This window comes from Tachypleus tridentatus, chromosome 6 (genome assembly GCF_004210375.1).
Source record: "Tachypleus tridentatus isolate NWPU-2018 chromosome 6, ASM421037v1, whole genome shotgun sequence".
NCBI classification, from domain to species: Eukaryota; Metazoa; Arthropoda; class Merostomata; order Xiphosura; family Limulidae; genus Tachypleus; species Tachypleus tridentatus.
The window spans coordinates 114,378,928-114,391,809 of record NC_134830.1 but is presented as its reverse complement, the minus strand read 5'-3'; positions in this window follow the sequence as shown (position 1 = coordinate 114,391,809).

Here is a 12,882-nt window from a genome sequence, read left to right as displayed (position 1 = left end):
ATACATGATTTCCCAATTACAGAATTAGCATATAAGTATAATGTTCTGGAGTTACTGGTTGTATGTTGTTTTTAAACTTCATTGTTGTATGTTAATTATTGTTCCATTATTTTCACTGGGATATTTTACCTTTTTAAATTTAAATGTTTGTGCTAACTCCACTAACTCAATAAGTTTTTGTTTGTTTTGAATTCCACGCAAAGCTACATGAGGGCTATCTGCAGTGTTAGTCTAGAGGGAAGGAAGCTAGTCATCACTACCCACTGCCAACTCTTGGGCTACTCTTTCACCAATGAATAGTGGAATTAACTGTCACATTATAATGCCCCCATGGTTGAAAGGGCAAGCATGTTTGGTGTGATGGTGAAACGAACCTGCGACCCTCGGAATATGAGTCAAGTGCCTTAATCACCAGCCCATACCAGGCCAACTCAATAAGACTGAAGACCTATAATATTAAATTTCACATTTAATTCCTAGCAGTGAGCACAGTGCTGATACCCTATTGTACTTAGAAACAAACATACCAACTTGTTTTTGTATACATCATACTAAATTCACAATAAATACTGAATCTACAGATACATTTTTAAAGATAAATGTCAAAACTAGTGTATATTCTTTCTAAAGAACCAAAAGCCATAACACATTTTTCTACGATAATTTTTTATAACGATCTTTATACCTTATGATATTGTTGTGGATGAATCATTAATTTTTTGACACATTAATGTTAAGATATAAATTTTCAAATAGCAATTTCATAAATGTCTGCAAAAACAATATGTCAAAATTAACATAAAATATTAGAAAAATTGTGTTTCTTAAATTGTTTTAAATACGATTTATATTTCAGACAACAACACGGCAAGTTTTCCAAGACTTCTTAAAGAAACCAATCTCTTTGGATACTCTAAGGTATATTTTTGTTTTATAAAAATTTTGCATTACTTCAAAAGTAGCACTTGATTTATTTTATGGAACAAATAATGATACTATAGTTGTTATAAGAATATCCAGTGACAGTAAGTGTTCCTTTTAATTTTAAACAGATATCACATTATATCCTAACTGTCTAATGATGTCTTCATGTTTGTGTTTAAAAGCTGCTATATGTGTCATACATATGTAATACTAGAGAAGAACAAAAACTTTATATTGATGAGTTCATGTCATGATTATTACAACTCAAAGTTAAATTTTACCTTGGCTGAAAAGCAATTTGTAACATAATCTTTAAACAGTTGATTCACTATAATATCAATAATACATTAGGTGCTATGTCATTAGGGGTCGAGGTTAGAGTCAGCCAAAGCTGACCAGGCCCTTCTTTAGGTGAGGCATCTATTTGCCTTCACTTGATGTATAATACTGGTATGAACAGAGCCTGTTGGGTGCCTTTATTTTTTCAGTTTACTAGGCATTTAGGCTTAAATCCTTTCCTGACAAAAGTTAATTTAGGTTGCAATATAGTGAATCAAAGAGGACCCCAAACTCCAAATATTTTACATAAGGATCACCATTATAAGAGGCCTCATTTTACTTATTTTTTTTGCTGATCTCAAGCTGTGTTGATGAGCCCTGAATAGGCAAAACTCTAATTCACAGCACAGGATGGAGCAAATTAAAGAATGCTTATACCTCACAGATTCTCTTGTCGGTTTTATCTTTAATGAAAAGTTATCTGTGATATAATCAATAAAAAGTTAGTTTACTGTAAAATATGAATATATTTGGTATAATGCCATAAAACACCTAAATCAAAGGAGATGTAGATACCCCCTGAGTAGATTTGGGCAAAATCGGACAAACAAATATTTTTCAAGTAACATTGGTGAAAAATTACAAACATTGGTGTTATATAAAGTTTAAAGATCATATTGGAACGTTTATGTTTAGAGCTTTATCATTCTTCTCAAATATGTATCCACTAATAAAATTTACTTCTCACATTTGATACCATTAAAATGTCTTTGTATAATTCTCATTTCGGATGCAGGCTTGCAATAAGCAGAAAAAGAGAACAAGTTACTTGTTATATAGAAGAAACGTTTATGGAAGTTTAACATTTTTCGATATCATTAACTTTTTTCACATTTCTAAAGGTATAGATATTATTTTTTTATACATTTTGTTCCAGATTGACAGGTGTAAGAGTCAATATTTTGGTTAAGAATAAAGAGCTTCTGGTTTACCATCATCATCCACGCTATCAGGTACATTTTTATTATATAATCATAAAAATAAATTTAACAATTAAAAATATTGTGTAACTTTAGCAATAAGTGATATAACTTGTCATATATATTTCAATGATTTTGAAAGCATGTTATGAAATTATTGAAAATACCTATTATCACAGTTTAAATGTTAGCATTAGTTTTGTGTCACAAGTGCTCATTTCTGATACAGTATTTACCTAGCTCATAGCTTTTGTCAATTAGTGCTGCCCTTTATGTGCTAAAGAGTTTTTGCATGGAAGAAACCCCGAATTTTCATATACTTCACAATCAAGATGGCTCAACTACATCTGCATGTAAATCATTATATGAGAACCCTTCACCAATACGAGTGTGTTTTACCTTCATGACTCATGTTAGTCCTTCTAATCAATTCTAGGGAAATGTCACTTCTCTTTAGGTAGTGAATGAGTGTAGATGTGTTTCAGTTGTTCTCTTTTTATTTGTTCATTTCATTTTTCTTTGCTAAGTAGTAGTTTACTTGTTTTGTTCATTTGCTACAGTTAGTTTTTGTAGTAGCTTGCCACGATAACTTACCTTTGTTTATTGATTTTTTCTCATTTCAGCTTGTTCACCATTTAAGATGAATTCTGAAGTTTGTGTTTTACAACTTCTGCCTGAACCAATTTCTGGTTCTTTCCCGATTTTCTGTGGAATATCTTATCTGTTACACTGTTTCTGGTGTTGGTATTCCTTTGAACTCTCCACCATTTTTTATTCTCCTTTTGTTCTTCCAGTGGAGTATAGGGGTTCTTGCCACTTTCCAGTTCTGAGCTGCTGGGTGATGGACCTTGGAAGAGTTGTTCTGAATGCATTTACTCCCATTCAGTAGAGTGTGGCAGTAGTATTCTGTTGATGTAGATAGTGTTTGATCCTTCAGTCATGTGCTCAATTTTCGTGGGGTGGGCCCCATAGGTTTATGTTTCACCCAGCTTCTGTGTAGCTCTATCCAGAGAGTGGTTGCTACTATTTTCTTGATCCAATTCACTTCTGTGCAGTAGGACCTGGAGGATAACACTGCACTCCAATTTCTGTGCAGTTCTATGTGTGGGATGATGTCACACATGTCTACAAATAAATATGTTCCACGTCTGTGCTGTGGTTCTTAGAGGTTGATGTTGTATACACCTTCTGTGCAATTCTATCTAGAGGGTGAGGTTGCTTATATTTTATGAATGCAATTCACTTCCATGTAGTGAGACCCGGAAGTTGCTATTGTGTCCCATCAATTGTGTGGTCCTTCTGATCCAGCTCTAATCCAGAATCACTCACTGAAAATCGATTCCAGGTGATGGTAGAATGAGGGATCCCAATCAAGATAAATAATTACATATGTATTGGTTGGGCTATCTCTTCTCACTCGGGTCTCCTCAAGATCTCTACCTTTGTGTGGTGGGTTCCACAAATTGATATTGTACCCAGTTTCTGTACAGTTCTATTTGGAGAATGAGGTTGCTATATATTTCTAGAGGTAATCCACTTCCATGCAGTGAGACCCAGAGGGTGTTTTTATGGTCTAATTTCTGTGCAGTCATATTTGTAGGATGATGTTTACTGAGGCACCAGTACTTCATCTCATGATCCACTTCAGGGTGTCTTAACTGCTCCCCACTGATTTGCACAGTGGGTTACCAGTGCAATTGAGAATGAGTTTTTTTGTGGTCCTACCACATGGACACATCACTTCCTAACATCATTTGGATGTGTGGTTGGTTGTGAGTATTGGCACATGCCCAGTTTGTAGATCAGTTTGCACAGTATATCCTTCCGTGCTACTTAACTTGGGGTAAGGACAGTATGGACCCTCCTTCTACCACGGGTTGGCGGTTCTATTCCTAATACTTCTTGATTTTGGACTGGATATGATCCACTGTACCATAGCCACTTTGTAGCACTTCCAATTTTGCTTTCCTCACATTCCCATTTGTAGATAATTCTTCTCTAGTCTTTTATGGAATTGATCTTCCAGTATACTGTGGATCATATTTCAAACCAAATCAGTGTTCTCTCCTTATTTTTGGTTGTGTTCCTTCCACTTTCCTCCCATATTTATGTATTGGATGCAGAGTGTACCTGATACAGAAGTGGTGTAGTCTCCCATGTATGTTCCCCTCCCTATGGCGGTCACATTTCATGGATGTTTTTCAAATGCTTTCAAAGGATATTTATTTTCTATCCCTTGTACTGGTTTCTCCACCTCTTAATTTTGGATACGATCTGTGTGAGAAATGTACTGTATCAGAAGTTATTCTCCCATACTGAAAATATATCTCCACTAGTTACTTATCTCTCTCACTTTTTCCATTCTTCCTCCCCCCTGAAAACTGGTGCTCTTCGTTTATACCTCCCATTGATGGATGGGTGTTGCCTGATGAGTTACATTGAGATGCAGTTGAACAACATTGAACATGGGGTACATGGAAGTTCAAGGTTTGTGTCATGAGAAAAAAATTGCATATAGAGGGCAGTACTGAACAAGAATAGCTATGCATATGAAAGGAGGTAAGTAGTTATTGGAAATATATTTTCAGTATATGAAAATAATTACTTTTGTGTACTTTAATCCCTTCTACTGTACATAGGATGTGGAGCTCTTTAGCTACATCGGTGGATATATTGGAATATGGCTTGGTATCTCACTAGCAAATGTGTTGGAGGTGATAAGAAACTGTGCTGTTAAAGCAAAAGACTGGTTTCTAGATCTAAAGAAGCTATCATCAAAGATCATAAAAATGATTCGAGAAACTCTGGCTTCTATTCATGTGATACAAATATAACATAATTTGAAGAAAGATGTAGTGGATGCTAAATCAATTTCCTCTGATATATTAACTTGTACAATGCATACAAAACCATAAACTTGTTGTTATTTTGTGTAAAGATAGTATTTGAAAGTGTACACCTTATATTAATTTTAGAAATGGATATTCACTTGATGACAGAATTATGTTTCAGAGAATTAGGTATTTTATTTTGTACGTTTACTTACATCTATTTTTAAGTGGTCTTCTAGTATTTAATGCGAAACTTGTTTTACATTGTCTTGTATATTTCAAAGAGTTTAATCTATGCTCAAATGTATACCTAGTTAAATGAAAAAACCTAGCTATGCTATCCTTGGTTAAATATTTTCAGTAATTGATATCAATATGTATCATAAAAGGTCATTTTCCTCCTTTCTTGTATTACTTTGTCAAATCAAAGATAAATTACTTTTAATTTTCAACTGTTTATTTTCTTATAGATGTAAGCATATTCGTTTTATGCACTTAATTCAGCTTTTATTCTATAATTGTTTCTATTAATAAGATAAAAAGTTACTAGTATGCATAAACTTTTGAAATTGAAATATTTGATAGACATTATGCATATATATTAGATAGCTTGATATGAAAAACACGTTGCAGTAAGGATTTCTACTCGTGTAAAAATTCCACAGGTCACATATTACATTTCTATACTGGGAAAAATTTCATAAAAAATAACTTTCGTAAATCTGTCGCTCTTTTTCCATTTTTCTTTTTTGAGGTAAGAAAAGTATTTAGTTTCCTTTTGTTTCATTTCTTATCTGTAGCACTTTTGTCGTATATTTATGTATGTACATGCCTGGTATTAATATTGTGTTAAGGTAAAATCCTGCATATGTTACTATAATTTGTTCTTTGTGTTTCTTGTTAGAAGTGAAATTGAATTTATCAGAAGTAAGATTATAATTTTGATGGAGGAGTGAGTGGGAATCAAGATGGTAACAACCTATACTGACAGACAAGTGATCCATAAGAACAAATTAAAATCTTTAGTTGAAAACAGATCCATCTTACATCCAAAAGTATTATGGAAAAATACCACATTTTTTACTTCTTTGCCATACATACATATAGTTAAAGAATGGACCTTCTTAAACAAAGTTTGAAGGTTTTTGGTTAAACCTAATTTTACTCAAACTTTACCAATACAAACTTTCATCCTATGAAATGTTTCACATTATGCCTCACCTTACTGGCTTAGGACTAATAACAAACATTCATTGAGTACCTTGTGAGGTAACAATTTCGTATTTACTCACATTTCTTTATTTCTAACTGGAGTAAATGTATAAAACTATGCTGTACTACTCATTAACGGTAGAAGTTTGAAGGAACGTGACTGAATTGTCTTCCCTGTTGTTCAGGAATAGACACAGGAACCTCGAAAAAGCCAGAATTTTTAGTTAATATATGTTTTATTGCAACACAAAAATAAAGTAAATCCTGAAATAAAGTACCAGACAAACTGTTTTTGTTGTTTTTTTAATAAACAAAAGGTGGAAGAAACCAACATAAGAACTACAAAATGCTGATGAATATGATTAGACAATTGGCATATCTAAAATGTATAGAAAGGTTTTGTTGACCAGCACCACGTATTCTTTTCTTCCATCATTGATTCAGTGTGTATACTATAAGTACTATAATTGGTAAAAAAAGCTTTTTTCAGTATCTCCTTGTCTTTTGTTCAGAATGTTTTCCTTTCTTTTTAGTAAAACAGTCATATAGTAATTCTGGAGACATTTCTTTGTCAGCTTTTTGTAATAACTTAAGGAGATACAAAAGTACATTCAGTCTTGATGAGATATGCATCACCAGAAAAGAACATTTTATGTTATTGAAGTTATGTGTATATGAAATGGTAGTTAACTGTTGGGAATAACTATCCTAGCTAAACTGTCAGAGCTGTCAGTAAAAGGCTTTGCCATTTTGGATTTTGGTTTTCTCAAGTCCATTGACTCCAAGTCAAAATTACTATACTTACTTTTTTAGGTGAATTATTCTCTCAGTTACAGCCAATATATATTAACGTCCTGCTAATTCACTCTCATATTTTTTGGAATCAGAGGGACTTGGAACTTTTAAATGTATAATTCCTTTTCGAAAAAAATCATGTGTTTTACCAGTTTGTGAAATAAGTTCTACAGTTCACATGTTAGTTTATTAATCAGATATTTTCAACTAGTGAATCAAATTTTATCATGATGCATGTAGTATTTTGCTGTGTCATGCATTGTTGTGAATATTTTTTGAGGATGTAAAAATTGCATTAATTTCTGTCTTTAGAAAGGAAATAGAGTTGTGTTTAAAGCTGGAAAGTACAATGTACGTTATTTTTATGTATATGCAATGTTATGGTTTTGATATTCTGTTTTTGCCACAGGATATATTTATTGACACTGAAATATTAAAATATTTGGAAGCATTATGCTGCAGTGTGTTTTCTCAATATTAATGCAAGTGTTTAAAATGCAAAGGCTTTAACTTCACCATAAAGAGGAATTTATTATTAGACATTGAGCTTGGAAAGATATAATAAAGACCTATAAATTCCTCTTTTTTTAAAGCCACTTTTAATTGAAAAAATCATCAAATTAAATTGTTTACTTTCAGTGTGAATGCTATTATTTGGATATTGAATTCACTTATATTTAGAAACAGTAGTTTATTGCAGGTTTGTTTACATAACTGTTCTCAAATAATACATTGTGTAGTTCAGTTTTTGTGAATTGGTGACACTGATGCATTATTGCATCATATTACTAGAACCTTCTAAGTTTTTTAGTTGTCTTAACTGAATGTTATAGTACCATAATATCTTGTAGTGTGTGGAACATTGTAAACCTCTGTTTAAAGTGCAGTTCAAGTTAGATATAGTTAGTTATAAAGATAGACCTGGACAGCCTAATTGTGAATTGAGCAATAAAAAGGATAGAGTGGCAACTTTTTCAGTGAAATTATTACAGATTGCACTGAAACAACAGAGTAGAGAAGACTAATTATTCTTATCAATTGTGTTTTAAAGTAACTGAACCAGAATGTGTAGACTTTGATTTAAAGAGACTATTATTTAAAGGCCTGGATACAACTGTGGTAATTACATGCATAACAACCATTTGTATATACATTTGACTTGTTTTAATATGTTATTTTAGAACAAATGGACTATGTACTGTTTGCTTATTGTTAAACTTATTGTAAAGAATTTGACCCATACACTTAACATAAAAACCTGACAGCAGCAAGCCAGTAAGGATTATGCAATGGTATATGGTGGTAGAAAAACCTAAATGACAGTAGAGATTGTGTAGTGGTGACGAAAATATTTTAAAAGGCAGAGCCACACTATATAATCATGTCAACTTACTTTGATAAGTGAATAGGGAGGGGCAAGCAACTTGGGCTAAAAGATGATGATTTATAAAAGTTTTTTTTTTAATAACAACAACATATAATGATAGAAGAGCATCAACATAAGAGAGAAGGAAAGGCAGAGAATAGATTAACAAACACTGAAAGAAGTATGTGAGCATCAAATACAAATTAAGTAGAAACAAAAGGAGATGAGAAGAGAATAATAACACAAATTCAGATTGCCAAGCTCTCCCAACAGAAGAATGAAAGACCCAAGAATGACACTGGGCAGAGCCAGCCTACCAAAGCTACTCAAATTTAATGACAGAAATTTACAAAAATGTCAACATAAGAGAAGAACTGACTGACAAAGAAAAGAAAGACCTACAAGAACTACTGTGCCAGTTCACAGATGTCTTCTGATATAGCATAGTCAAGATAGACCTTGTGCAGTAGAAGATTGAGACCATGACCATGGATCTGATCAAGGTAAATCCCAACCAGGTGCCCTATATGATAGGAGTCCTGATCATGTGAGAAGCCAAGATAATGTTGTAAATTGAAATCGATGAACTTTGAATTCAACCTTCCATTCACCAGTGGAAATTATTAAGAATAAAAAATTCAAACCACTTTTGTATAGATTTCTGAAAGCTGAACCTCGTGACAAAGTCTGAGTTTGAACCAAGGTTATCACGGTGAAATTAGATGAGGCAAAGTTCTTTTCCAGGAACATCCTTAGTAAAAAGCTTTGGAGACATAGTCTAAAGAGAGTACAGCTTTTGTGACACCAAACAAATGCTACCCAGTTCAAGAGGATGTGTTTTGGATTAATCAACTCAGCAATGACATTCAAATGCATGACCAGGTAGATGTAGCATGAAACTACCAACATTGAACATTATGTGGATGATATTTACACCCACATAGCCACCTGATGAAACTCATGAGGATGCGAGGGTGGTAGGGCTGACTATCAATCCATCTAAGTGCTACATCAGTTATTTTATGCTGGACTGTATTGAACCTGTGGTGGGTGACTGACAGAATGCCATAGAAGAAGAGACGTTAGTCTGCATACAATATGTACCAACTCTCACAACCATGCAGCAGGTCAGAGTCTTTCTGGGGTTAAGAGAATATTATAGAGAACTCATCCCAAACTATAATGAAGTTGCTGACTTTACCAAGAAAGGCCAACTTAACGAGGTGAAATAGGAGCTTTCAGCCATGAGGGCAGAATAATGTTATGGTCAATCCCACTACGTGTCAGTAAATGAGTAGCCTAAGAGTTGGCAGTGTGTGATGATGGCTAGCTGCCTTTCCTCTAGTCTTATACTGCTAAATTAGGAACGACTAGCGCAGATAGCCCTCGTGCAGCTTTGCGCAAAATCCAAAAACAAACACTTCTAAAAGATGGCGTAAGACAGCAGCGTTCCCAGAGGAGTTTTGTATGTGCGCGTGTTTTCTTATAGCAAAGCCACATCGAGCTATTTGCTGAGTCCATCAAGGGGAATCGAATTTCAGATTTTAGTGTTGTAAATCCTTAGACTTACCGCTGTATCAGCGGGGAACTGTAGTTTGTAGCTGCCAAAAAAATCCTACTTTTCAACTCAGGTTGCATAATCTCAGTATGAATAGGACCTGAAGGTGATTTCTAAATATTGTAATTTTACAAAGAATTATATTATCCTCTTCCTACTAGCATATGTATTTTTTTGGAAGGGTGATTATAACCTGAGAAAACCGCTTTTGAATAGTGTATAAATTAATACACTCCTTCTACAAGAATATGCCCTTCATCCGTTCTCCATGATATACTATCAGCTCTCCTTAACAAATGAGGCCCTGCATGGTCAAGCGTTTTAAGGCGTGCGACTCGTAATCTGAAGGTCGCGGGTTCGCATTCCCTTCGCGCCAAACATGCTCGCCCTCCCAGCCGTGATGTCGGTATAATGTGACGGTCAATCCCACTATTCGTTGGTAAAAGAGTAGCCCAAGAGTTGGCAGTGGGTGGTGATGACTAGCTGCCTTCTCTCTAGTCTTACACTGCTAAATTAGGGACGGCTAGCACAGATAGCCCTCGAGTGGCTTTGTGGGAAATTCAAAAACAACAACAACAACAACCTTAACAAATACTGTCAGATATTAGATTTCCTTTCTTTGTTAGTTAGAAACATTTGTTCCAGTGTCACATTATTACTCAATGAAAACATTAAAGTAGCCAGTACAATAACATTAGAGAATAAATATGGAATCTTTTCTCTCCACAAATAATTTAAATAATTTAGATGAAAGTTGAGAATGTCTTTTAAAAAAATCGTATGATATTGGACCTTCTAAATTTTTGACATATTAGGGTATTATTCTACCCCCATCCGAATACCCCTTTGATTAAAGCTGATAGTTAGGTAAGTTAATTTATGTCAGATATTCATCATATGACTTTATGTTGCATTCTAAGCACCAACATATTCCAGTTTAAATGCTACAGTATAGAATAAATTGTCACAAATTAACTATAATTATGTTTGCATACATTTTTTTTACTATTCTCATAGTCGCCAAGTAATCATCATCAGCCGTAATTAAATTAAATTAGATAATTATATTAATATACATCTTGTATTATGTTTCGTTGTGTAACTATACAATCTTTTGTTTCTGTATCTTTAGTTCTGTAATTGATACTTTGTTCTCTAATATGATTTGTATAAGATTAATATTTAAATGTAGAAATAAAACTAAAGTAACTTCTACCATATCTACGAAATTTATTACACAAATGATATCAAGTGGTATTTAACTACAAATGACCGAAATAAAGGTTAATAACGTAGGCATTTGTCTTGTCAAACGTTTTGCTGTTTATTATACCTATTTCCTGTTTCAGTTCTTTTGTTTTCTACATGTTTTCCGGTGTATGTTACAGAAAGTCTTAGAGTTATTAATTTATAACGTAAATATATAAAAACAATTGGTTGGTGATGTCGGTTGGTGTTTAAAACAACAAACTATCAACCCACTTAAAGATAGTGTTAGAAAGAAGTTGAGTATAAAATTTACGCAGTTGACAGTATACGTATAAAAAAACCTTCTAACTTTATTAGACAGTAACATACATATTTTTTTTTCACAGTTTCTAACGAGTCAAGCGTAATGGATAGCGTGATGTTTTGTGGATTCTAGAGTCCATGGTTCACGTTTTGTTATAATTATTACATTACTCAGCTGTAAGCCATTGATGGTTTACAGGAGTGACAATTAAATCCTACTGTTCGATCAAATAGATCTAAATTCTAAGTTCCAAGAATTGGCAGTGGGTGCTATTTTACTGGCTGTTTTTGTTCTAGTTTCTCAGTTTAAAATTAGGAACAGTTTACACGCACAGTCCTGTGTAGCTTAGAGCAAATTATCGAAACAAATGGACAATCCATAATTATTACACAAAAATAAGTATTGAAAGAATGGGAAAAAAAAGTTTTAAAATTTGACTTGATTGAGCTGAAGAAAACAGACTGTTTACAGTGTGAAACTAAAAATCAGTCTATATTTAATATAAAGTAGAACACAAGTGCATAGAACTTCAGACATCAATTCTAAGTCAGACATCAATTCAGACAGATCACGCTACATATGTGAAAATATAGTTCTAATACAAACGTTGTAACTCGACTTTATACGGGGCCGTCTCTATGTATTTTGTTACTCCTCCTTGCAAATTTTCTATAACTCACTTAGCACGCAAGGGCGATGATTTTCCAGCCAGTTTTCGAAGGCAATACGTTTAGCAACTTGATGGTAACCATCCATATGGAATATAGTACGAATACACGTTTCGTTCTTCAGCTGCTTGTAGTATTTGACAGCTAGAAGTCTCATCATGAATAACCCACACAACATTGGCCTCATTTCCAAAAATAGATTATTATTTTGTGTATATTTTTCTAAGGTACGTGTATGGCTTTTCCCACTGACTTTCGTACTGGTTGATTCTAACCTATTACAAAATGCTGTACTTCATTTGAAGACGAGTTGTTGCTGGTTGATCTAGGTTGCCGTAGTTTCCAATGCCACTAAGTGCATATTATTTACCCGCTTTTGAGTTCTAATTTTTCAATATAAATATATATTTATGATCTGAGTGCATGGATGTGTGGATATTTTGTACCTGGATTAAAACAAACAAAATCATTACACGTCCTTCCCAAATCAATTAATTTTTGATAGCATAACACTACATACGCGTACTAAATGTCACCCTGGTACAGCGGTAAGTTTACAGATTTACAATGCTAAAATCAGCGGTTCGATTCCCCGCGGTGGACTCAGCAGATAGCCTGAAATGGCTGTCCTATTAGAAAACACACACGCGCAGATTAAACTATGTCAGTGACTTTATATTAGCTGTGATTATCCGGTGAACGTCTGATTTGCATATTCAATTTATCTCAATCTTACACACTGAACCATTTTTAGCA